We start from the raw sequence: 27494 nt of genomic DNA on the forward strand, positions 1-27494 counted from the left end.
GGTCGCTTGATTAAAACATGAAGCATACACGTCGAGTTCAGTCTACGAGGAATACCTCCAGATCCGAAATCGACCCGAAGGACGCAAACATCCTTAACGGCCTGTTTTTCGCAACAGACACTTTTCACGGAACACTCTGTAAATAGCGTCGCATTAAGCCGGAGCGACAAAAACTCCAGGACGCGGACCGAGATTAATCCGAACCTACACATGTCGCTCAAGTTTTTAAGGGGAAACGTAAATATTTGTTTAATTACACAACCAGACAACACATGCGACCTATCGTTTTGTTTTAAACAATACCAACATTCAACTGTCACGCTGCTCGACTCTTACAACAAAATCAACCGTTTAAATACTTACATATTTTATTGCATTCCGACTCTGAGTTAACACGCCGTTTTATGGGCGAATTAAACCGCCTCAGACCGTCCCATACACAATCGCCAATCGCATCATTTATCAAATTAAATAATAAACCAACAACCACATCGTTGCGCCGATGATGAAATTTAAAATCGTTCAACGAATTTGTAGAACCATTTACGATTACACTGGCAACTTTTTACCTGTTGACTAAATTATACGTTCCATTCGGCCGTTGCCGCAATTCCTAGCGACTTCCAGTCTTCCAGGACGGCCTTGTAAGATCAGGTGCTCAGCTTTTGTGTTTTTTACTCAAAAACGATCGACTAGCTTGATACCGATTGCAACAGAACAATTAAACGTTGATGACGATGCGAAATTATACGTTTAATTACAATAATTACTTATATACGACTGTTAATTGCAGCTTTTTGCGATTTCTAGCCTCCGACGAAAGCAAATTTTGTTGTTTTTTCGATATCTTTATAACTTCATGTTCAGGTATTTGGTTGACGCTATCATATCGGTTTCTGTACTCGGTTTACCGAACAGATGGAGTGGCACATTGTTACTATATCAATATTGGAAATGATTTCTTGTAATTTAAAAATTTAAATCATGTTATTAAGTGATGAAAATATTTCCAAAGATAATATACTTCAGTTGAAACGCAATGAAATAAATGTTCATTAATTATATCAATCTAGTTAGCTAAAACGCTTACGTCAGCAGTGAAACATGTTGCATAACTTGAACTTGAATGGTGTATTTTAGGTTATCTGAATATCCAGCGTTATTTCGAAAAAGTTCTAAAAACAGAAAAAACATTCTCAAGACCTAGTTGGTCAATGAATTTCTGCTTCATATTCTGGTATCGCGCAGCTGTAATTATTGACTTTTCAAAGAAAAGGGGTCCTTACAAGTCCTTCATTTCCGGTCTAACTTTTTCCCAGTCTGGTTCGGCAGGTCCCATCCATCACGCAAGTCCGAGCCTCTTTCAAATTACTTCAAAAACAAGACACAACAGGTCCCCGAGATTCTTTTAAACTATTTCAAAAACAAAACACAAAAGGTCCCCGAGACTCTTTTAAATTACTTCAAAAACAAGACAAGAGATTCCCGAGATTCTTTCAAACTACTTCAAAAACAAAACATAAGGGCTCCCCGAGATTCTTTTAAATTACTTCAAAAACACGACGCAAGTGCACTCCGAGATTCTTTCAAATTGCTTCAAAAACAATACACAAAAAGATCACATAGATTTTTTCAAATTACTTCAAGAGCGAGACACAAGAGGTGCCCGAGATTCTTTCAAATCACTTTAAAGACAAGACATTATGGATCAGAGGACTTCGAAATTCTTTCAAACTACTTCAACAACAAAACACAAGAGGTCCCTGAGATAGTTTCAAATTACTTCAAAAACAAAACACAAGGAGTCCCCACGATTGATTCAAACTACTTCAAAAATTAGAGACGAAAGATCCCTGAGATTCCTTCAAACTACTTCAGAAACAAGATGCAAGTGATCCCCTAGATTCTTTAAAACTACTTCAAAGCCATAACAGAAGGAGTTCTCAAGATTCTTTCAAATTACTTCAAAAACAAGACACAAGGGATCCCCGAGATTCTTTTAAACTACTTCAAAAACTAGAGATAAAGATCCCCGAGATTCTTTTAAACTACTTCAAAAACTAGAGATAAAGATCTCCGAGATCCTTTCAAACTACATACTTCTGAAACAAAACACAAGGAGTTTCCTAGATCCTGTCGAACTACTTTAAAAAAAATCACAAGAGGTCACCGAGATTCTTTCAAATCATTTTAAAGACAAAACATCACGTATCACAAGACTTCAAAATTCTTCAAAACTATTTCAAAAACACAAAAGGTCCCCGAGACTCTTTTAAATTACTTCAAAAACAAGACAAGAGATTCCCGAGATTCTTTCAAACTACTTCAAAAACAAAACATAAGGGCTCCCCGAGATTCTTTTAAATTACTTCAAAAACACGACGCAAGTGCACTCCGAGATTCTTTCAAATTGCTTCAAAAACAATACACAAAAAGATCACATAGATTTTTTCAAATTACTTCAAGAGCGAGACACAAGAGGTGCCCGAGATTCTTTCAAATCACTTTAAAGACAAGACATTATGGATCAGAGGACTTCGAAATTCTTTCAAACTACTTCAACAACAAAACACAAGAGGTCCCTGAGATAGTTTCAAATTACTTCAAAAACAAAACACAAGGAGTCCCCACTATTGATTCAAACTACTTCAAAAATTAGAGACGAAAGATCCCTGAGATTCCTTCAAACTACTTCAGAAACAAGATGCAAGTGATCCCCTAGATTCTTTAAAACTACTTCAAAGCCATAACAGAAGGAGTTCTCAAGATTCTTTCAAATTACTTCAAAAACAAGACACAAGTAATCCCCGAGATTCTTTTAAACTACTTCAAAAACTAGAGATAAAGATCCCCGAGATTCTTTTAAACTACTTCAAAAACTAGAGATAAAGATCTCCGAGATCCTTTCAAACTACATACTTCTGAAACAAAACACAAGGAGTTTCCTAGATCCTGTCGAACTACTTTAAAAAAAATCACAAGAGGTCACCGAGATTCTTTCAAATCATTTTAAAGACAAAACATCACGTATCACAAGACTTCAAAATTCTTCAAAACTATTTCAAAAACACAAAAGGTCCCCGAGACTCTTTTAAATTACTTCAAAAACAAGACAAGAGATTCCCGAGATTCTTTCAAACTACTTGAAAAACAAAACATAAGGGGTCCCGAGATTCTTTTAAATTACTTCAAAAACACTACGCAAGTGGACTCCGAGATTCTTTCAAATTGCTTCAAAAACAATACACAAAAAGATCCCAGAGATTTTTTCAAATTACTTCAAGAGCGAGACACAAGAGGTGCCCCAGATTCTTTCAAATCACTTTAAAGACAAGACATTATGGATCACAGGACTTCGAAATTATTTCAAACTACTCCAAAAACAAAACACAAAAGGTCCCTGAGAAAGTTTCAAATTACTTCAAAAACAAAACACAAGGAGTCCCCAAGATTCTTTCAAACTACTTCAAAAACTGGAGACGAAAGATCCCCGAGATTCCTTCAATCTACTTCAAAAACAAGATACAAGTGATACCCGAGATTCTTTCAAACTACTTCAAAAACAAAACACAAAAAGACCCCCAGATTCTTTTAAACTCCTTCAAAAACTAGAGATAAAGATCTCCGACATTCTTTCTCACTACATACTTCTAAAACAAAACATAAGGAGTTCCCTAGATCCTTTCGAAGTACTTCAAAAAAAAAAAAATCACAAGAGGTCCCCGAGATTCTTTCAAATCATTTTAAAGACAAAACATCACATATAACAGGACTTCAAAATTCTTCAAAACTATTTCAAAAACAAAACACAAAAGGTCCCCGAGACTCTTTTAAATTACTTCAAAAACAAGACAAGAGATTCCCGAGATTCTTTCAAGCTACCTCAAAAACAAAACATAAGGGGTCCCCGAGATTCTTTTAAATTACTTCAAAAACACGACGCAAGTGGACTCCGAGATTCTTTCAAATTGCTTCAAAAACAATACACAAAAAATCCCAGAGATTTTAGCAAATTACTTCAAGAGCGAGACACAAGAGGTGACCCAGATTCTTTCACTTTAAAGACAAGACATTATGGATCGCAGCACTTCGAACTTATTTCAAACTACTTCAAAAACAAAACACAAAAGGTCCCTGAGATAGTTTCAAATTACTTCAAAAACAAAACACAAGGAGTTCCCAAGATTCTTTCAAACTACTTCAAAAACTGGAGACGAAAGATCCCCGAGATTCCTTCAAATTACTTCAAAAACAAGATACAAGTGATTCCCGAGATTCTTTCAAACTATGTACTTCAAAAACAAACCACAAAGAGACCCCGAGATGCTTTTAAACTCCTTCAAAAACTAGAGATAAAGATCTCCGAGATTCTTTCTCACTACATACTTCTAAAACAAAACATAAGGAGTTCCCTAGATCCTTTCGAAGTACTTCAAAAAAAAAAAAATCACAAGAGGTCCCCGAGATTCTTTCAAATCATTTTGAAGACAAAACATCACATATAACAGGACTTCAAAATTCTTCAAAACTATTTCAAAAACAAAACACAAATGGTTCCCGAGACTCTTTTAAATTACTTCAAAAACAAGACAAGAGATTCCCGAGATTCTTTCAAGCTACTTCAAAAACAAAACATAAGGGGTCCCCGAGATTCTTTTAAATTACTTTAAAAACACGACGCAAGTGAACTCCGAGATTCTTTCAAATTGCTTCAAAAACAATACACAAAAAATCCCAGAGATTTTAGCAAATTACTTCAAGAGCGAGACACATGAGGTGACCCAGATTCTTTCACTTTAAAGACAAGACATTATGGATCACAGCACTTCGAACTTATTTCAAACTACTTCAAAAACAAAACACAAAAGGTCCCTGAGATAGTTTCAAATTACTTTAAAAACAAAACACAAGGAGTCCCCAAGATTCTTTCAAACTACTTCAAAAACTGGAGACGAAAGATCCCCGAGATTCCTTCAAACTACTTCAAAAACAAGATACAAGTGATCCCCGAGATTCTTTCAAACTATGCACTTCAAAAACAAACCACAAAGAGACCCCGAGATTCTTTTAAACTACTTCAAAAACTAGAGATAAAGATCTCCAAGATTCTTTCAAACTACATACTTCTAAAGCAAGACACAAGGAGTTCCCTAGATCCTTTCGAACTACTTCAAAAAAAATCACAAGAGATCCCCGAGATTCCTTCAAATCATTTTAAAAACAAAACATCACGTATCACAGGACTTCAAAATTCTTCAAAACTATTTCAAAAGCAAAACACAAAAGGTCCCCGAGATTCTTTTAAATTACTTCAAAAACAAGACAAGAGAATCCCGAGATTCTTTCAAACTACTTCAAAAACAAAACATAAGGAGTCACCGAGATTCTTTTAAATTACTTCAAAAACACGACGCAAGTGGCCTCCGAGATTCTTTCAAATTGCTTCAAAAACAATACACACAAAGATCCCAGAGATTTTTTCAAATTACTTCAAGAGCGAGACACAAGGGGTGCCCCAGATTCTTTCAAATGACTTTAAAGACAAGACATTATGGATCACAGGACTTAGAAATTATTTCAAACTACTTCAAAAACAAAACACAAAAGGTCCCTGAGATAGTTTCAAATTACTTCAAAAACAAAACACAAGGAGTACCCAAGATTCTTTCAAACTACTTCAAAAACTGGAGACGAAAAATCCCCGAGATTCCTTCAAACTACTTCAAAAACAAGCTACAAGTGATCCCCGAGATTCTTTCAAACTACTTCAAAAACAAACCACAAAGAGACCCCGAGATTCTTTTAAACTACTTCGAAAACTAGAGATAAAGATCTCCAAGATTCTTTCAAACTACATACTTCTAAAGCAAAACACAAGGAGTTCCCTAGATCCTTTCGAACTACTTCAAAAAAAATCACAAGGGATCCCCGAGATTCTTTCAAATCATTTTAAAGGCAAAACATCACGTATCACAGAACTTCAACATTCTTCAAAACTATTTCAAAAGCAAAACACAAAAGGTCCCCGAGATTCTTTTAAATTACTTCAAAAACAAGACAAGAGATTCCCGAGATTCTCTCAAACTACTTCAAAAACAAAACATAAGGGGTCCTCGAGATTCTTTTAAATTACTTCAAAAACAAAACACAAGGAGTCCCCGAGATTCTTTCAAACTACTTCAAAAACTAGAGACGAAAGATTCCCGAGATTCTTTCAAACTACTTCAAAAACTAGAGACGAAAGATCCCCGAGATTCTTTCAAACTACTTCAAAAACAACAAAAGAATTATCCGAGATTCTTTCAAACTACTTCAAAAACAATACACAGAAAGATCCCCGAGATTGTTTTCAAACTACTTAAAAAACAAGGCACAATAGGTCACCGAGATTCTTTCAAATTACTTCAAAAACAAGACAAGTGATTCCCGAGATTCTTTCAAATTGCTTCAAAAACAAGACGAAAGTAGCCCCCGAGATTCTTTTAGATTGCTTCAATAATAATACACAAAGATAACCAAGATTTTTTTAAATTACTTCAAAAACAAGATACAAGGAATCCCCGATATTCTTTCAAATTACTTTAACGACAAGACATCACGAATCACATGTCTCCGAAACTCTTTCAAGTTATTTCGAAGACAAAACACAAAGGGTTCCCGACATTCTTTCAAACTACTTCAAATATAAAACACAAAGAGTCCCCGAGATTCTTTCAAAGTACTTCAAAAACAACAAAAGAATTATCCGAGATTCTTTCAAACTACTTCAAAAATATAACAAAAAAAAATTATCCGAGATTCTTTCAAATTAATTTAAAAACAAGAGGCAAGTAGTCGCCGAGATGCTTTCGAATTTTTCAAAAACAATACATAGAAAGATCCCCGAGATTTTTTCAAATTACTTCAAAAACAAGACACAAGAGGTCCCCGAGATTTTTTCAAATTACTTTAAATACATCAGGGATTACAAGACTGGGGTCCCCGAGATTCTTTCAAATTACTTCAAAAAATAGTGCTAAAGTGTCCCCGAGATTCTTTCAAACTACTTCAAAAACAACAAAAGAATTATCCGAAATTCTTTAAACTACTTCAAAAATATAACAAAAAAAATTATCCGAGATTATTTCAAATTAATTTAAAAACAAGAGGCAAGTATTCGCCGAGATGCTTTCAGATTTTTTCAAAAACAATACATATAAAAATCCCCGAGATTTTTTCAAATTACTTCAAAAACAAGACACAAGTGGTCTCCGAGATTGTTTCAAATTACTTTAAATACATCAGGGATTACAAGACTGGGGTCTCCGAGATTCTTTCAAATTACTTCAAAAACCAATGCTAAAGTATCCCCGAGATTCCTTCAAACCACTTCAAAAACAACAAAAGAATCATCCGAGATTCTTTCAAACTACTTCTAAAATATAACAAAAAAAGATTATCCGAGATTTTTTCAAATTAATTTGAAAACAAGAGACAACTAGTCGCCGAGATGCTTTCAGATTTTTTCAAAAACAATACATAGGAAGATCGCCGAGATTTTTTCAAATTACTTCAAAAACAAGACACAAGTGGTCCCTGAGATTTTTTCAAATTACTTTAAATACAATACATCAGGGATTTAAGACTGGGGTCTCCGAGATTGCTTCAAACTACTTCAAAAACTAGTGCTAGTGTCCCGGAGATTCTTTCAAACTACTTCAAAAACAACAAAATAATTATCCGAGATTATTTCAGACTACTTCAAAAATATAACAAAAAAAAAATTATCCGAGATTCTTTCAAATTAATTTAAAAACAAGAGGCAAGTAGTCGCCGAGATGCTTTCAGATTTTTACAAAAACAATACCTAGAAAGATCCCCGAGATGCTTTCAAATTACTTCACAAACAAAACACAAGAGGTCCCCGAGATTTTTTCAAATTACTTTAAATACATCAAGGATTACAAGACTGTGGTCCCCGAGATTCTTTCAAATTACTTCAAAAACTAGTGCTAAAGTGTTCCCGAAAATCTTTCAAACTAAAAAAAACACAAAGGGTTCTCTAGATTCTTTCAAATGACTTCAAAAACAAGACTCAAAGAGTCCCCGAGATTCTTTCAAACTACTTCAAAAACATAACAAAAGAATTATCCGAGATTCTTTCGAATTACTTTGAAAACAAGACACAAGGAGTCCGCGAGATTCTTTCAAATTAATCTAGACGAGGTATTACTGAGAATAGCTAACGCTTACCGCACAGCATCCTTGAAAGCGGTACAAATGATCACTGGATGTCCTCCGATGGCCGCTTAAAGTAGACTGATATAGCCCCATAAGAAGCAACGTGGTCAATGACCACGTTCCATCGAAGATCAACGAATCGCGTTCGGCAACCATGACAACCACTGTAGTGTGGCGTCCCAGTATGAATTCAAAGTTCGTGTTGTAAAATAAATTAATAAAATCGTTAAATATAGATAACCATGTGCAGTTAAATTTCATAAAAGTATAACACTGAGAAAATCATCAATATTGTTAAAACTAACAAGAACTGGACGCGTATTTTCTAACCAATAGAAAAGGTAGATTCGATTTGGTTGGTAACTCTTTTTTGTTTAATATACGTAGAATAGCAAATATAACAGATCTGTTTTTTTTTAATGTGGGTAGCCTATTTTTAAATATACTGCGTAAATCTTCCCAATTAACCGTTCTTGAAAGCAACTTTATTAAATTATGCACACCGCTAAACAACAGAGACAAAGGAACAAAGTGCCAACGGAGTTGAAAACTAGCAGCAGTCTGCTATTTTAGTAATTTTCATTAATGTTTCAACAAACCAGTGTGTTAAATAAAATACAACAGACTGAAAACTGTTTAAATGCAATAGGTACAATAGACCGTAAATTTTATGGGTCGTTTATTCTAAACAAAAAGCGTAAAATTTTGTTTGATTCCGAAAACTATAATCCCCGCAGGGAATAAAATGTAAAGACTATTCCCGGGTCAGTAGTGCGATCAACATTTGAGCAGAAAAATATCCATCGTTTTTGAATTTAGAGAGCGGCCGATAAATTCTGTCAATTATCTAAATTTCAGTCTCGTACCCTTTTTGCAGACCTTCACGAGACGCCCATGTGTGCGCTCTAGGCACTATTTTAATTTGCAAACAAAATTAAACTTCCAATACAATTTTCTCTTTTGGTAGTGGAATGGCGATTATCCCAAACGAACTGCCAAATACAAAACTCTTATGCAACCAAGCGGACAGAAAAAAATTAAATTACCTAACAACAATCGCTTTTTAAATTTATTTTATGTCAAATGTGATATTTCAAAGTTGCTTTTGAGGGAAACACGTGCAGTAATAATAATACGACTAATAAAAACGCACTGGAGGGACGCTGCTGTTCCCAACACAAAGAGGAAATTTGGATTTTGTTGTACATTTCTTAGATCTATAGTTTCAACAGTTTGTTGAAAATCCAAAATTTCTTAACTTAAACGAATCCAGAATAGTCAGAATTAAAAAATTAGTTATGTCAATTGTTTGTATGTTGCTCGAATAGTCTCATCATGTCGCTCAGCACCAATCAGGCCAAATCAGAGTGGTCTAGGTCATTTGTCGGGATTGTCCTCAATGACCAAAATTTCCCTTGCCACTGAAATTCAACCCAATAAATCCTGCTTTTTGCGATTTTTGTTTTCTGATAACCTCTATTTTCTTCAGTTTTTCGAATTGCAATCTTTCGCTTCAATTTTTTATTTTCTATTAATCGATTTTTCAATTTTATAATTTCTGTTTCTTCAATCTTAATTTTTTCAATTCTCGATTTGGGATTTTCAAATTTTTCATTTGTTTTGTTTCTTCAATTTTTAGATTTTGCAATTTTTCGTTTCATAATCTTTCATTTATTCAAATTTTCGATTTGGAATTTTTGGACTTCGGTTTTTTATTTTCATTATTTTACATTTTTTTACATTTTTCAATGTTCTGATTTTATAATTTTCTGGTTTTTCAATTTCAATTTTTCATTTCTTCAATTTTCGATTTGCAATTTAATAAACTAATATTGTAAAAATAACCGTAAATAAAGATTATTATTTTTGAAATTCTTCAGTTTCTTTGTTTTTTTAATTTTTCGATTTTCGAATGCTCTGATTTCATAATTTTTCTTTTTTCAACGTGAAATTTTTCAGTTTTTCAATTTTAGATTTTTCAGTTTCTCGATTTTTCAATTTTTCGTTACTTCAATTTTTTACTTGCGATTTTTCTAGTTTTTATTTTAAATGTGAATCTAATAATTATGATCTTTAAAAATTTTTCACTTTTTTAATTTTACGATTTTAGAGTTTTTCTATTTTTCATTTATTTGTTTTTTCAATTTTTCGATTTTTAGTTTTTCAATTTTTGGATCTTTCAACGTTCCTAGAGTTTTTCAACTTTACAATTTCTGTAATTATCAGATATTACCATTTTTTTCAGGTTTTCCAATTTTTCGATTCAATTCGTTTTTCTTTTTTTCTTTGAATCGTAAATTTTTTCGATTTTTCTCTTCAGTTCTTCACTTCTTCGATTTGCAATTTTTCGATTTTCTACTTTTTCGATTCTGCAATTTTTCGTGTTTTCAGTGTTTTGGTTTTCCAATTTTCTCCGATTTTTAGTTTTTCGATTTTTCAACTTCTCGAATCAAAAAAAGGAAAAATTTCAAAACTGGAAATCAAGAATTGCAGTTTCACGAGGTTTCAATTTTGCAATTCTCAATGTTACAGATTTTGGACTTTCCAATTTTGACGATTCTATAATTTTTGATTTTACAATGTTTGCGTTTTCCAATTTTTCAATTCGATCCGTTTTTTTTTCAATTTTTCAATTAATTTTTTTCTATTTTTAGTTTTTAATTTTTTCAATTTTTCTCTAGTCCTTCGGTTTGCAATTTTTCGATTTTCCATTTTTTCATTTTTTGATTCACCAGTTTCGGGTTTTTTAATTTCTCGATTTTTCAACTTTTCGAATCAAAAAAATAGAAAAATTACAAAATTGTAAAATTAAAAAATCAAAAATGAAAAAACGTAAAGGTGTAAAATGAAAACTTTGAAAAATCTAAAAATTAGAAATCAAGAACTTGAAAAATTGAAGAAACGAAAAATTGAAAATTAAAGAAATTGGAAAATCGAAAAATCCAAAAATTGCAAAATTGAAAAATTTAAAAATTGAAAAACCAAGAAATCGAGAAATCAAAGATTGAAATTTCGAAAAATTGAATAAACGCAGATGTATAAAATCGAAAGTAATATTGAGAAAAATAAAGGAAATTAAAAACGAAAAATTGATATAAAATCGAGAAAATGAAACTGTACGTTTTTCTTTTTGTGTTTTGTCAAGCATTATGTTTAATTATGGACAATTTGTCTGTTGAAAGGATAAATTATTATTATTGTTATTATTAAAAAATGAAAATTAAAAAAATGGGAAATTGAAAAATAAAAATCAAGAACTTGAAAAGTTGCATACGAAAAATTGAAAAATCGAAGAATTGAAAATTAAAGAAAACGGGATATCAGCTAATTGGGAAATCGAAAAATTGCAAAATTGAAAAATTAAAAAATTGAAAAATCAAAGATTGGAAATTTGAAGAATTGAATAAACTAACAATTATAAAATTGAAAGAAAAATTGAAAAAATAATGAATAAAAAAAATACGGAAAAATATATATAATAAAATAGAGGAAATGAAAATTAAAAAATCCGGAAATTGAAAAATAAAAATCAAGAACTTGAAAAATTGAAGAAACGAAAAATTGAAAAATCGAAAGATTAAAAATTGGGAAACTTAAAAATTGAAAAAAGTGCAAATCGAAAAAACGAAATATTGTGAAATTAAAATTTTTAAATTAAAGAAATCGGAAAATTGAAAAATTGGAAAATCAAGGAAATGAAAAATCAAAGATTGAAAATTTGAAGAAGTGAACACACGAAAAATTATAAAATCGAAAGACACATTGGAAAAATAATAAATGAAAGAACAAGAAAAATTGCGACATAAAATCGAGAAAATGAAAATTCAAAAATTTGGAAAATGAAAAATAAAAATTGAAACTAAACTTGAAAAATTGAAAGATTAAAAATTGGAAAATTTAAAATTTGAGAGAATACAAATCGAAAAAACGAAATATTGAAAATTGAAGAAATCGAAAAATCGGGTAAATCAGAATTCCAAAATTTCAAAATTGAAAAATTTTAGAATTGGAAAATCAAGGAACTGAAAAATAAAAGATTGACAATACGAAAAATTAAATAAACGAAAAATTATAAAACCAAAAGAAGCATTGAAAAAAATAAAGGTAACGAAAAACTGAAAAATTATGATATAAAATCCAGAAAATGAAAAATAAAAATCAAGAACTTGAAAAATTGAAGAAACGAAAAATTGAAAAATCGAAAGATTAGAAATTGGGAAACTTAAAATTTGAAAAAAGTGCAAATCGAAAAAACGAAATATTGTGAAATTGAAATTTTTAAATTAAAGAAATCGGAAAATTGCAAAATTGGAAAATCAAGGAAATAAAAAATCAAAGATTGAAAATTTGAAGAAGTTGACAAGAAAAATTATAAAATCGAAAGACACATTGGAAAAATAATAAATGAAAGAAAAAGAAAAATTGCGACATAAAATCGAGAAAATGAAAATTCAAAAATTGGGAAAATGAAAAATAAAAATTGAAACTAAACTTGAAAAATTGAAAGATTAAAAATTGGAAAATTTAAAATTTGAAAGAATACAAATCGAAAAAACGAAATATTGAAAATTGAAGAAATCGGAAAATCGGGTAAATGAGAATTCCAAAAATTGCAAAATTAAAAAATTTTAAAATCGGAAAATGAAGGACCTGAAAAATAAAAGACCGAGAATGCGAAGAATTAAATAACCGAAAAATTATAAAACCAAAAGAAACATTGAAAAAATAAAGGGAATGAAAAAACGAACAATTATGATATAAAATCGAGATAATCAAGAACTTGAAAAATGGAAGAGACGAAAAATTGAAAAATCGAAATATTAAGAATTGAGAAACTTAAAAACCGAAAGAGTGCAAAATCGGAAACACAAAATATTGAAAATTAAAGAAATCAGAAAATCGGATAATTGAGAAATCCAAAAACTGAAAAACTAAAAAACTGAAAAATCAAGGAATTGAAAAGTCAAAGATTAAAAATTTGAAGAATTGAATAGACGAGAAAATAAGGAAATGAAAAGTGAAAAATCGCGATAAAAAATCTAGAAACAATGAAAATTAAAAAACTGTAAAAATGAAAAATAAAAATCAAGAACGTCAAAGAATGAAGCGAAAAATTGAAAAACTGAAACATTTGGAAGTCGAGAAATTGAAAAATGGAAACAGTGAAAAATTAAAGAAAATGAAAACGAAAAATTGTCATTAAAAAATTATTCTAAGTAAATAAATCCAGATTTTTCGAAAAATTATGAGATTTGATTTTGCGAATTTAATTTTTTTGATGATAACGTTTATAAGTTAATATAAAGATATGTATGTAAATGTACGGAGGTTTACTACGCATTTGTCTCAATTGAGTTTGTTTCTGAGAATAGGCAAAATTTTGAGATGACGTCATCAAATTGTTGGTGGGGATAATTATATATCCATCTCCACGATAGTACAAAATTTGACAGCAATCGGTCCAGCGGTTTCGGAGATTTCGTGTCTAATAAAAATCCGGACAGACGGCAGACAGACAGACCGACGAAACCCAGGGACCTATTTCTTCGTACTCAAGGGATCGTGAAAGGTCGAGAAAACCCAAGAATAGAGAATTGGCAAGTAAAAACAGCCGTGACTTTCTACGTAGGTGGAATTAGCTCATGTTTGGTGAAACTTTAAATTAAGTTGTCCAGCAACATGGAAATAGATTCACGTCGGCAAAGAGATTTTTGCATAAATTCTTTTCTCTTTAAGCAAACGCTGTTAGCGCCAACGTGAAATTTATTTCAGTATTATTTCTAAAGGTAAATGTAGTTTCCCGTTAGCCGTCCTGAAATGTGTCTTTGTTGTAAAATCGTGAAATTTTCACGGCGAACTAAAAACTAAATTTTTAATCGGCGCCCTGGACAGAGAGCCGTTCCGTGTCCTATGTTAAAATATAAAGAGTGCTGTAAATTCCGTTAAAAAGCGTGCCCGTCTGAGAATTGTCATTAGTTTAAACGCTTTATTACCCATTTCTGCGGCAGGGCCGCAATTAGAATTTGTAAAAATGAGTACAAAGGCAATACTGCAATTTATATGAAAAAGCGTTGGCAAAGGCGGCAAGACGCTAGTTAATGGCGATAATTAGTTTCTTACAGACTTATTTACAGTAATTGTTCCGAGTAGCAAGCAGAGGTTATGGTCAGGTATTGTTTAAGCTAATTTGTTTTGTCTTAGCTTTATTGCATTTCATACGTTTATGGCTGGCGTAATTATTTTTATGACGTAAGGGTATGTTAGCTCTACTGGTTCTGCACTTCTAGCCATCAATGTTTTAATTGAGAATGTGTGTTATGTCCGAGTAACTGACGGGCTGTAGTACGTGTCAAAACCACCACCAATACAAAGAAAAACACTCAGATGCAACCCTTCTTACGTCAAGTATTGCCTTTCTTATTAACACTCACCCTTAACACCTACACAATTCGTTATGGTTTTCGCTATGCGGGGTGTCGGTCAGGGAAAGTCCCACGGATTGCAAAGACGTTTCTATAAACTACCGACATTGTGCAAGACTCGATGATATGCCGATATTAAATTGGAAAGTATGTGGGATTGCATTAAATACGCCATTGTGATCAATCAGCACAGATTTCTATTGCAATTCAAGATTTTCTGCTGGAAATGAACTATAAATTATTCAACAAGGAGCGTAAATGTGTTAATTTCCTTTCATGGGGAGACTTTTTATCAAAGAAAATGTCATACAGTGTCACTTACTCAACAACGCCGAGGAAAAATTGTTTAGAAAAGTGTACGAATGCATTCAGTCTCACTGTATTTATTCATTTTTACAAATTATGACATTCATCGCGCTAGCAGAATGAGGCCAAATTCAAAATGTCGAGATTCTAATGAACTCTTATGTTCTAAAGGACTTGAAGGATGCTTATAAATTATAATCGGACTTAAGAGTGTGCACAGAATTTTAATTATACGTAACGTATAATATGTTTTTTTGGCGTTACATTTCCAGCCTTCACAACACTCCCACAAATCCGAATTTAATATTAACACCACACCTTACCAAAACCCGCACTACAATCTTACAACAATATCACAAAGATTACGTACTGTTTGTCTTAGCCCTTTAAAATGGGCCTTTTGAAGCTGCGAGCGTGCAGGCCCTTCAAAGGCCGCGTGTTTTGCGTGCCCGTAAATCCGGCCCTGCACATACCACACCAGCGAACCGCCCTCCAGCTTCTAAGCGATTCAGTGTGGCGGCTGAGTTAAATAATAGTAAGATTAACCATGTTCTTAATTAAAATTTAATTGTTAATTAATTTCTGGATGTTTTGTCCTAGAATTTAAAAAAGTAGGTCGCCCGTTTCCGTTTACATAGTTAGAAAAAAAGCCGAATGTGCTGAATTAATACATTATCACTCTCTCCTATGTTTTCGAGTTGTTATCAGAATTCTTTCGAAGTATAACATAAACAGTCGAAGTTAAGCATGCATCTGCTGAAAAATTGAGAATACATTTTTCCCGTTGATTTAAAGATATGCATTTCATATTTTGCGCCCTTGTGGGAACCTTGAAATATAGCGGTTATCACACACTAAATTCTCAAAATTAAATTTTATATTCCTTTGACGATTTGAAAATGAAATTGGGAGAAATAATACAAAATGTTTACTCTTAGCTTGATTTTTAAAGTAAGAAGTATAGTGTAGTACTAACAACAGTATTGTTACTCCAAAAATCTGAACACACGGCAGACAGACAGACAGACCTATTTTTTCGTACTCTAAAGGTCATGAAACGTCAAGAAAACATGAAAGTATCCAGTCGCCTGATACCTTTCACAGTACTTTCTAACGGTCGAAAAGTAAAAAACTGCTTAACTTCGACTGTTTATGTTTATACTTCGAAATAATTCGACTATTAGCACGTTCAAATTACAAACATCAGAGGTTAAAAGAAAATTAAATTTGATTGATTTTGCCTCTTTAGCGCAGAGGAGAGGACTGATTAATTAACCGCACTCAGTTTTTTCGCAAAAGCACTGATAAATTTGAAATCATTGTTTTTGCGTTGAATTTCATTGGTTTTTTGGTTAGATGAAAACCAATAATGTAATGACGAAAACAAAATTTTTAAATCTTTAAGTCTGCAAGTCTTTATTTAATCATTATGAAATAAGAATAATAATCATATTCAAAATATTTTGTTCCATTGTGGGTTAACTAATCATTTTTGTCCTCTGTTTTGAGGAGATAACTTATTCAAATCAAACAAATTTCTAATTGACAATTGAACTTAAGCATGTACACTGATAATAATACACTCTTTTCCGTTGGTTATTTGCTTTGAATATATTTCATATTTTATCCTTATATAGCTTATATTTTGCCTTTCTTAATATACGTAGTCGTTTTTTCAGAACAAGAATCTTAAGACATTTTTAGAATGGTAAATTCTTGCAGACAAATGTGGATCTTAAAATTAAGCTCCGCCCCTCGATCCGACAACGAATGAAAAATTCATCACAATTGAGAATTGAGATCTGGGCGGGTATGGGTGGGGCCTAATCTTTGGCTTTATTTTTTTCTCAATATACACAGTACTCTTTGAACAACACAATAATCAAAAACATATTTTTAATTTCTCGCAGAGAAATAAGGATTTTGCAGTTAAGCTCCGCCCTCTTGGCTCACGACGAATATAAAAAATCATCACAATTGCGATAGGGCGGGTGGGCGGGCTTATATTTTGCCTTTTTTTTTTCTTAATATACAAAGCCATCTTTTCACAACACGAAACTTAAAACATGGTTAAAATGGTACATTTTTGCAAGGAAATATGGATTTTGCAATTATTAAACATGTTTTAAGTTTCATGTTGTGAAAAGAAATCTACACATATTAAAACAAAAAGGTAAAAGGTAATTAGTACTTGCTAAGAGAAGACTAAACAATATTAAAAGTAGTTACTAGAATGAAGGAGAGACAGAGTCTGCAGGAAAAAGTTAAATTTATTTATTTTATCTTCCAGTAAAAAAAAGACACGGAATACAAGAAAATTTGGGAAAATTCTTTAGATTTTTAAACACCTGTATAAGCAAGCGGAAAAAATTCTGTCATGTAAATAATGTCTTTTAGATTCTGATTTCTGACTTTTATTGCAACTGATCTTCAAAGAAAAAAAAACTTTTGAAATATTTTTTTCAAAAAATTTTATATTGAATAATAGTAGAATCTAGTAATCTAGATAACTAACCCCACCCATCTCCGCTTTTGACTTTCATTGGCTTATCTGACTAGATGGCAATTGAATTTTATTTTGTCCAGTGGCCTAATCTAGTTCTAAAAATTCAGTAGTAACTGAAATGAAACGGAGGAGGGTGGGCGGGGCTATTGCTAGCCTATAAAAGATTCTCTAGAGAAGGTTAAATTTAGCCCCGCCCACCCGCCCGTTCTCCCATTTATTTTTCTTTTGGCATAAGAAATAAATCCTGTAACAATAGTACAACAAAAAAAGTTAGGATTAGAATTTTGAGATTTTGAAAAAGTTGTCTAAAAATCCGCAAAATATTCGGGGATGTAGATTTCGACGTGCTTATTCCAAAAATATAGGGTCTTTGTGGTCTCGGATCACGATTTTGGGTTCTTTCTCCTTTTGTTCTTTTTTTCGCTCCTCTCTTATCCACTTTTCTCGTGCCCTTCTGCTCTTCTCCGTTACTTCTCTTTCCCCTTTTTTTAATTCGTCTCTTTTCCTCTAATTTTTTGTTCTTTCCTTTCCTTCTCTCTCTATGCCAACACTTCTTTTTGCTTCTCTCTTCCCCCTATTTACTCTCTTTCTATCCCTTCTCTCTATACCTTGCCTCAATTTTTTTCTCTCTATAATTTTTGGCGTCGTTTCCCACCTTTTCTCATCTTTCCTTTTCCACCGGCTTTCTCTTTTTTCCACCTCTCTTTTCCCCTAATTTCGTCCTTTCTCTTCTGTTTTTTTTTTCACTCTTCTCTTATCTACTTCTCTCGTGTCCGTTCTGCTTTTCCCTGCTGCTCCTGTTTTCCCCTTTTTTTTATTCCTTCACTCTCTTGGCCAATACTTCTTGCGTTTCCTCTTATTACTTCTTTCTGTCTCATTCTTATTTGCTCTTTCTGTTCCTTCTTTTGTAGCTTTCACCTCCCGCTCTTCTTCTCGTCTCTTTCCTTCTCTTCGTCCCATTTTTTCTCGCTTTTAAGGTTGTTTGTTTCTCCTCCTGTTACTCGTCTCGTCTCAATACTTTAACCCTTTCTTTTTGCGCCTTCATTTAAGTCTTTACACTTGTATGTGTGGCGTTCTCTCAATTTGTCTCCCCACTTTTTTCTTCCTCATTTCTCTCTCTATACTTCCCCAGCTTACTCTTTTCTTCACCTCTCTCTTTCTCTCTTTTTTTCCGTTTTTTACTTTTGTTCTCTTATTCACTCTTCTTTTTCTCTCCGTGCCCATTCTCTGTTTTTCCGCCCATTACTTTCGTTTTACCGTCCCCACTCTTTCCGTTTTCTTCCATTCTCCTTTTCACTATCTTTGCCAGTTCTTCGTTATCTTCTTGTTACTCCTCACTTCCCCCTTCTTATTTTTTGTTTCTGTTCCTGTTTCCTGGTTTTTTCGTTCTCTTTGTCTCTTCTCCTTCTACTCTTCTCTTACCCCTACTGAGTCTTTCTTTCTACCCCTTTCATTCTATACCTCTCCACCATTCTTTATGTACAGTTTTGTCAATTTCTCTCCCATATCACCACCTCTTCTCTAGTTTTCCCGCCTCTCTATATTTTCTGGCCCTCTCTTTCACACTCTTTTTCCTCTTCCCCCAACTTTCTTTTCCTCTCTTTTCCATTTACATTCTCTCAGCTTTCTCTCTTTCTCTCGTCTTTTCCGCCTTTGTCCGTTATTTTTCCTTTTGTTTTCATTTTTCACTCCCTTTCTCCATCTTTCTTTCTTTCTCTTTCTTTGCCGATTCCTCCTGTTACTCCTCTCTTCCCCCTATATTTCTTCTTTCTGCCTGTTTTCTCTACGTTTTATCTATCTTTCTTCTTCCCTTCCCACCTTTTTCCCGCTGTCTTTTCCGTTTTCACTGGTTCTTTTCCCTTCTTTTTGTTTCTTCTCCTATTATTCCATTCTTTGTGCTACTTACTCTGTCTTTTTGGCGCTTTCTCCCTATACCTCTATTCTTCTCTATGTGCCCTTCTCTTGACTTCTATGCCACACCCCCACTCTCTCTTTTTCCTGTTCTTTCTTAGAATTCAATTTTTTTATGAAATCTTCAAAATTGTGTATTATATTACTTCCCTACCACTCCCACTCTACAGAAGAACATATAATTAACCCCGCCCACCCACCCGCCTCCATTTCGGTGATTAATTTTATCTGCTCTGAATGAATGGTGGATCTTATACATAAATAAAATTAGTCGCTAGAATGAGAAGAGGGAGGGTGGGCGGAGCTAGTACTTGTTAAGATACGACTGATTTTGGCAAGTCACATAGCTTCAAGAAAACAGAGGGTGGGTGGGTGGGGCTAATACTTGCAACGATTAGACTGAACAATATTAAGAGTAGTAACTGGAATAAAATGGGTGAGGGTGGGCGGGGCTATTGCTGGGCTATAAGACTCTAGTGAAAAAATAAACTTAGCCCCGCCCACCCACCCGTTCCCTCATTTTTTTTTCTTCTGAAATAAGAAATAAATCTTATAACAAATAACACAACAAAAAAGTCACTATACGGAAACATATATAACTAAACCCCGCCCACCCACCCGCCTCCATTTCGGTGATTAATTCTATCTGCTCTGAACGAAAAGTGGATCTTATGCAGAAATAAAATTAGTCGCTAAAATGAGAAGAGGGAGGGTGGGCGGGGCTAGTACTTGTTAAGATACGACTGATTTTGGCAAGTCACCCTGTTTTGCTCCTCAACACTCATTCTATTGGACAAAAGGGAAATTTTATAGTGACAAACAACGAAATCTAGACAAAAAACGTAAAACTAATCCCACCCACCAGCCCTTTTGAATTTCATTGGTTTTTTGCTTAGATGAAAACCAATAATGTGATGACGTCACTTCAAAACTATAAAAAATAACGTAGTCCTAGATATGTAGTTTATGACTCCGTGTAGAGTTTCTACCCGAACCGTCCCGAATTTTGAAAAAAAAAAAACAAAATTATAAAACAATATTTTACAATATAATTTTGAGCAAATATATTTGCTCATCCCCCCTAAAAAATTGATGACGTCATCTCAAAATTCTGTTAAACAAATCATATCTACAATGTGCAAAGTATGATGAGTTTTTATGATTCTATTAATATTTTTGGTATTTGCTTATACAGGGTGACTCAAAAACTGGAAAATTGAAAGCGTGAACATATTTTATTGCTTTAATCAGAAACTGAAAAACTGAATGCTTTGAAATCAGATGTTTTAAGGTTATGATAGGCTTGATAATTTTTTAATCAAAATCTATTTGGTTATCCCCTCTAAAAAATTAATGACGTCATCTCAAAATTCTGCTGAATAAATCATATCTAAAATGTGCAAAGTATGATGAGTTTTTATGATTCTATTAATATTTTTGGGATTTGCTTATACAGAGTGATTCAAAAAATTGAAAATTGAATGGGTGAACTTATTTTATTGATTTAATCAGGAACGGCAAAACCGAATGCTCTGAAATCGTGCAGATGGTTTACAGTTGTCATAACCGTGGTAAATTTTTGATCAAAATGTATTTGCTCATCCCCCCCACCCTAAAAAATTAATGACGTCAATTCAAAATTCTGCTGAACAAATCCTATCTACAATGTGCAAAGTATGATGAGTTTTTATGATTCTATTAATATTTTTGGTATTTGCTTATACAGGGTGACTCAAAAACTTGAAAATTCAATGCGTGAACATATTTTATTGTTTTAATCAGAAACTGCAAAATTGAATGCTTTGAAATCAGATGTTTTAAGGTTATGATAGGCTTGATAATTTTTTAATCAAAATCTATTTGCCCATCCCCCCTAAAAAATTGATGACGTCATCTCAAAATTCTACTGAACAAATCCTTTTTGTTCTGAAAAAACGACTACGTATATTAAGAAAGGCAAAATATAAGCTATATAAGGATTTTACAATTTAGCTCCGACCCTCAGTTTACGACGAATGAAAAAAATCGTCGGAATTGAGATAGGGTGGGTGGGCGGGGCTTATATTTTGCCTTCTGTTTTCTTAATATACATAGCCATCTTTTCACAACAAGAAACTTGGTTAAAATAGTACATTTTTGCAAGGAAATATGAATTTTGCAATTATGGGGCGGAGTCTAATTGCAAAGTCGATATTTCCTTATACAAATTTTCCATTTTAGACATGTTTTAAGTTTCATGTTGTGAAAAAAATTTACACATATAAAACAAAAAGGTAAAATTTATATTATATTTTACTTCCTTATTCAAGTTAGGAATAGAAAATCACCCGTCCAGATTTTTGAAAAAAAAAACAAAAATTATAAAACATTTTGGAATAAGTTATCATGAGCATAGTAAATTTTCGATCAAAATGTGTTTGCTCATCCCCCCTAAAAAACTGATGACGTCTCCTCAAAATTAAATGTGCAAAGTATGATGAGTTTTTATTTGTGATTTATCATTCCATTAACATTTTTTGGATTTGCTTATACAGGGTGACAAAAAAAATTGAAAATTGAATGCGTGAACTTATTTTATTGATTTAATCAGGAACTACAAAACCGAATGCTTTGAAATCTTGAAGGTGTTTTAAAGTTATCATAAGCATGGTAAGTTTTTGATCAAAATGTATTTGCTCATCCCCCCTAAAAAAATTATGACGTCACCACAAAATTTTGCTAAATAAATCCTATCTAAAATGTACAAAATATGATCAGTCTGTACTTGTGATCTATCACTCCATTCATATTTTTTGGATTTGCATATACAGGGTGATTCAAGAAAATAAATGAAAGCGTAAATTTATTTTACTGATTTACTCAGGAACTACAAAACCGAATGCTTCGAAATCTTGAAGATATTTTAAAATTATCATAAGCATGGTAAATTTTTGATCAAAACGTATTTGGTCGTCCCCCCTAAAAAATTTATGACGTCACCACAAAATTTTGCTGAATAAATCCTATCTAAAATGTACAAAATATGGTGAGTCTCTTCTTGTGATTTATCATTCCATTCAAATTTTTTCGATTTGCATATACAGGGTGACTCAAAAAAATTAATGAATGCGTAAATTTATTTTATTGATTTAATCAGGAACTACAAAACCGAATGCTTTGAAATCTTGCAGATGTTTTAAGGTTATAAAGAGCATAATAAATTTTTAGTCAAAATATATTTGGTTATCTTCTACAAAAAACTGATGACGTCAGCTCAAAAGTTTGCCGAATAAATCGTATCTAAAATGTACAAAATATGATGAGTCTGTACTTGTGATTTATCATTCCATTCATATTTTTGGATTTGCGTATGCAGGGTGACTCAACAAAATTAATGAAGGCGTGAATTTATTTTATCGATTTAATCAGGAATTACAAAACCGAATGCTTTGAAATCTTGGGAATATTTTAAAGTTATTTTATTATAAGCATGGTAAACTTTTGTTCAAAATGTATTTGTTCATCCCTCCTAAAAAAATTGATGACGTCACCCTTAAATTTTGCTGAATAAATCCTATCTAAAATGCAAAAAATATGATGAGTTTGTACTTGTGATTTATCATTCCATTCATATTTTTTAGATTTTCTTAAGAGGTGGTTCAAAAAAATTAATGAAGTCAATTTATTTTATTGATTAAATTAAAGGCAACACTTATTATTAGTATTACACCCCAACCAACCCAATTTGGTAGACACAAAATTTGTTAAAGGAAAAACTCGGTTGAAACATAAGGGTAGCACGCTTATTTACATCGACTTTAACATTACAGACCTGCATTTGTTTTATGCGCTCACTTGGTTCCGCGAATGTGGAATAGACATGTTTATAATCAACCAATTGTGAATTTCACCGTCAAGAATTAAAATAAAACGCAATGTTTTATATAATAAGCGGAAGTCGAAGCAATAAAACCGATGGTCGTTTTGTTTACAGTTTCTCTGTTTGACTCTCACGTATGCTGTTACGCCTGTCATCTTAAATTAAGAATGTTTATACATACACGATTTTCAGTTGCCTCTGATACGCATACGTGAGTAAATTGTTTCGTTATTTTATTGATTATTACAAATCAATATTCAAAACGACCCAATTCATTTTCCCGAAAATTTGAGAATATAATAATTTTATTCTTAGTATTACACTACATCTATCCCAACTGATATACGTGTCCTTGCAAAAATGTTGATGACGTCATCGCAATTTTTTTTTAAATTCCCACTACAAAAATGTAATGAGAAAAAAAACACAATAGGCATGCAGTCGTCAAGTTTCCGACAGCGAGGGAAGTACTGTCTAAACTCTTTAGACCAATTTTTTATTAAATGTTTCTGAAATATGTTTCTGGTTTTGATTTCTCGTAGAGTTGATCATGTTGTATAACTATGAAATTATATGTATGGTTTAATATTATGTGTGATCCCTACCAAGAATGTGATGACGTCATCAGCCCACATAAAGTTTCGTCATTCTTTGGACATGTAACTTTTGAGGTTTAGTTTTATTAAGAATTTAGTAGTTGTGTAAAATTTAATTTGATGGATGTTTGTGTTCTGAATGGTGCAGTTAAAAGTATATTAAATGGCCATTTAGTAATGGGCGAAATTTATCGGAAATACGCGAGATAGTTGAAACGCTGCAGTAGGAGTTTATGGGATGACAGTGGTTATTGCTATCTAGTCAATTTGCATTACGAACGGAATGCGCTTATTGAGATAATAATCAATAGAAACAGTCGTGCTAATCAATCATTTAGCGTAATACGGCACAGATACACAGTTGGCTCTAATACACTGCGGAGATCAAAGCATTTCCATTCTTTCCCAACGCGTGTAGTCGAAATTGTCCCCCGAACGCAGATTGCTTTAATGAACAGCCTTTTTCCCATACGTCGGGCAATCCTCACAATGCAAATGCAAAACAAACCGACGCACCTGCATTCAAGCTTACATTCGAATTCGTGTATGATTCCATCACGTATTACCATATTTGAACGTCCAGTCGATATATCGATTCCCGCAGCTCCACAAATCATTTTGACGAAACTACTAATAAGTGGCAAAGTCGGGAAAATAATGCAGCTTGCTCTCGCCGACAAGAGGCTTAGGTTAGGTGTGCAACTTGCTGTAATCCCACTATTGGATGGGCGTGTAGAAAAGTCTTGCCGTCTTGGTCTTCTTGCGCCAAGGAAGGTTTGCCCGCGGCCACGGCCTTTCAAATAACCAGCCATAAAACTTGTAATGAGTTCCTCCTGCTCTCCGCATGCCTCTTCCACTCCCATATCTGACACCTGTTCTGTTGTTCGTCTCACTCCGTTGCTAGCCAAGATACGTGCCAGACAACCCCACTCTACACCACCGAACAAACAATATTTGATCTACGCGAATCTGGTTTGATAGAATTGTCTTACGGAGTCAGTGGTGGAACGGCAGAGGTCGGAGGTAAGGAATTACTGCAATTACGCCACTTCCACCTTGCTACTAATTACAAATAATTACTCCTACTGGCGTCCTTGTCTTCAAGTCTACCGTTTTTCGGGTTACAAGGACCTTTTGCCACCGTTTCATAAAAAACGCAACGAAAGGTCATTTGGAGAACTATCGGATCGACTACTGTAGAATTTTGAGTGTGCTTCGTAAATTTTTGACTTTTCACAAAAAACTGAACGTAATTTTGACACCACATTATAATTTTTTTTCGCTCCATAAATACCACAATACCAACATGTTTTATTTGTTTCAGAAACAATATTCCAACATGCACTGGTTGTTCTTCAGAGGCGAGGGAAGTTCTGTCCAATAACATCGAGCTACTTTTTTCCTGTTGAACTGAATCGAATAAACAAATACATTTTGGTTAACAATGTTGTTTTATAAAATTTAATTAAGATTTACTATGCAAAATTTTGAAATTTGGTTATTGTTTTGCCATTTACACGAGAACAGGCGACCTAATTACAATACTTGCCTAACTTACTTTCGAGATGTAAAATATGGCGTACCCTCACCCCTGAAACACAAAAAGTAGGGGCGGATTATTAAACTACAAATAAAGAAGTTTGCTATGCACCTTTTATAAGTGGACTTTTTAATGAAATTTTGTGGTGACGTCATCAAATTTTTGATAGAGACAAATATATGGATTTGGTTAAGTACAGCGTAATAGTTTCGTATTTTATAACATTAAAAAAAAAATACAATTGTAAATTTTGGAATGACGCCATCCCCTTGGTGATGGGGATGATCAGTCAACATTCGGTTAGCGTTTACGGAGTCGTGTATAATGTGATGAAAGACGAGGAAACTTAAATAAATTTTATGATTTTTTTGACTCGCCCTGTATAAGCAATTCTAAAAAATATGAATACAGTGAGGAACAGATACATTTTGATTAAAACGTTACCATGCATACAATAACTTCAAAACAAGTTTTCAAAGTATTCAGTTTTGACGTCATATTGATTCAATCAATAATATATATTGACTCAGTTATTAGTTCTTTTGAAACACCCCGTATAAACAAATCCAAAAAATATTAATGCAGTGATAATTCACAAGTATTGATTCATCATATTTTGCACATTTAATTTTGAGGTGACGTTGAAAAAAATGAGAAATTACAAAATCGAATAAGTGAAAAACCAAAAATTGCAAATCGAAAAACTGAAAATTGAGAAAAGTGAGCAATTGAAAAATCAGAGATTGAAATTTAAAAAAATTGAATAAACGAAAAACCATAAAATCGAAAAAACACTAAAAAATGCGAAAACGAAAAAGTGAAATTTTTCAGTTTTTCATTTTTTCGCTTCCTCAATTTTTGATTTACAATTTTTTTAGTGTGCATTTGAAATATGTAACAGTAATCACTATTTTTAAAATTTTTCACTTTTTCAATTTGACGGGTTTAGAATTTTTTCAACTTTTGAATAATTGGATTTTAAAACTTTTTCATTTATTCGATTTTTCAATTTTTCGAATTTTAATTTTTCAAATTCTCTGTATTTCATTCCTCAATTTTTGGATCTTTCAATGTTAAAGTTTTTCAACTTTACAATTTTGACGATTCTACAGTTTTTCGATTTTACAATTTGTGAGTTTCTAATTTTTCAATTCGATTTGTTTCTTTCCAATTTTTCATTTCATTAATTTTTTCGATTTTTAAATTTCTAGATTTTTATTTAGTTTTTCATCGTTTCAAATTTTCGTTCCTTCAGTTCTTCGATTTGCAATTTTTGGTTTTTCACTTTTTCGATTTTGTAATTTCTCATTTTTTTCAATTTTCGAATTTTTCAAATTTTCGAATTAAATAAATGGAAAAATTGCAAAATTGAAAAACTGAAAAAAAAAGTGAAAACGAAAAAGTATAAAATGAATATTTTGAAAAATTTGAACATTGGAAATCAAGAAACTGAAAAATTGAAGAATCGAAAAACTGGAAATTGAGAAAAGTGAGCAATTGAAAAATCAGATTGAAATTTAAAAAAATTGAATAAACGAAAAATCATAAAATCGAAAAAACACTAAAAAATGCAAAAACGAAAAAGTGAAAATTTTCAGTTTTTCATTTTTTCGCTTCCTCAATTTTTGATTTACAATTTTTTTAGTGTTCATTTTAAATATGTAATAGTAATCACTATTTTTAAATTTTTCACTTTTTCAATTTGACGGGTTTAGAATTTTTTCAACTTTTTCATTTATTCGATTTTTAGATTTTTCGAATTTTAATTTTTCAAATTCTCTGTATTTCACTTCTCAATTTTTGGATCTTTCAGTGTTAGAGCTTTTCAGCTTTACAATTTTGACGATTCTACAGTTTTTCGATTTTACAATTTGTGAGTTTCTAATTTTTCCATTCGATTTGTTTCTTTCCAATTTTTCATTTCATTAATTTTTTCGATTTTTAAGTTTCTAGATCTTTATTTAGTTTTTCAATGTTTCAAATTTTCGTTCCTTCAGTTCTTCGATTTGCAATTTTTGGTTTTACACTTTTTCGATAGATATATATATTTATTTCTTTGCAAAAATGTTTCTTGTTGTGAAAAGATGGCTATGTATATTAAGAAAAAAAGGCTAAATATAAGCCCCGCCCACCC

Source organism: Zophobas morio, unplaced genomic scaffold (assembly GCF_036711695.1).
Source record: "Zophobas morio isolate AGI-343-1 ecotype UQ-CSIRO unplaced genomic scaffold, CSIRO_AGI_Zmor_V1 ptg000044l, whole genome shotgun sequence".
In the NCBI taxonomy this organism is placed as follows: Eukaryota; Metazoa; Arthropoda; class Insecta; order Coleoptera; family Tenebrionidae; genus Zophobas; species Zophobas morio.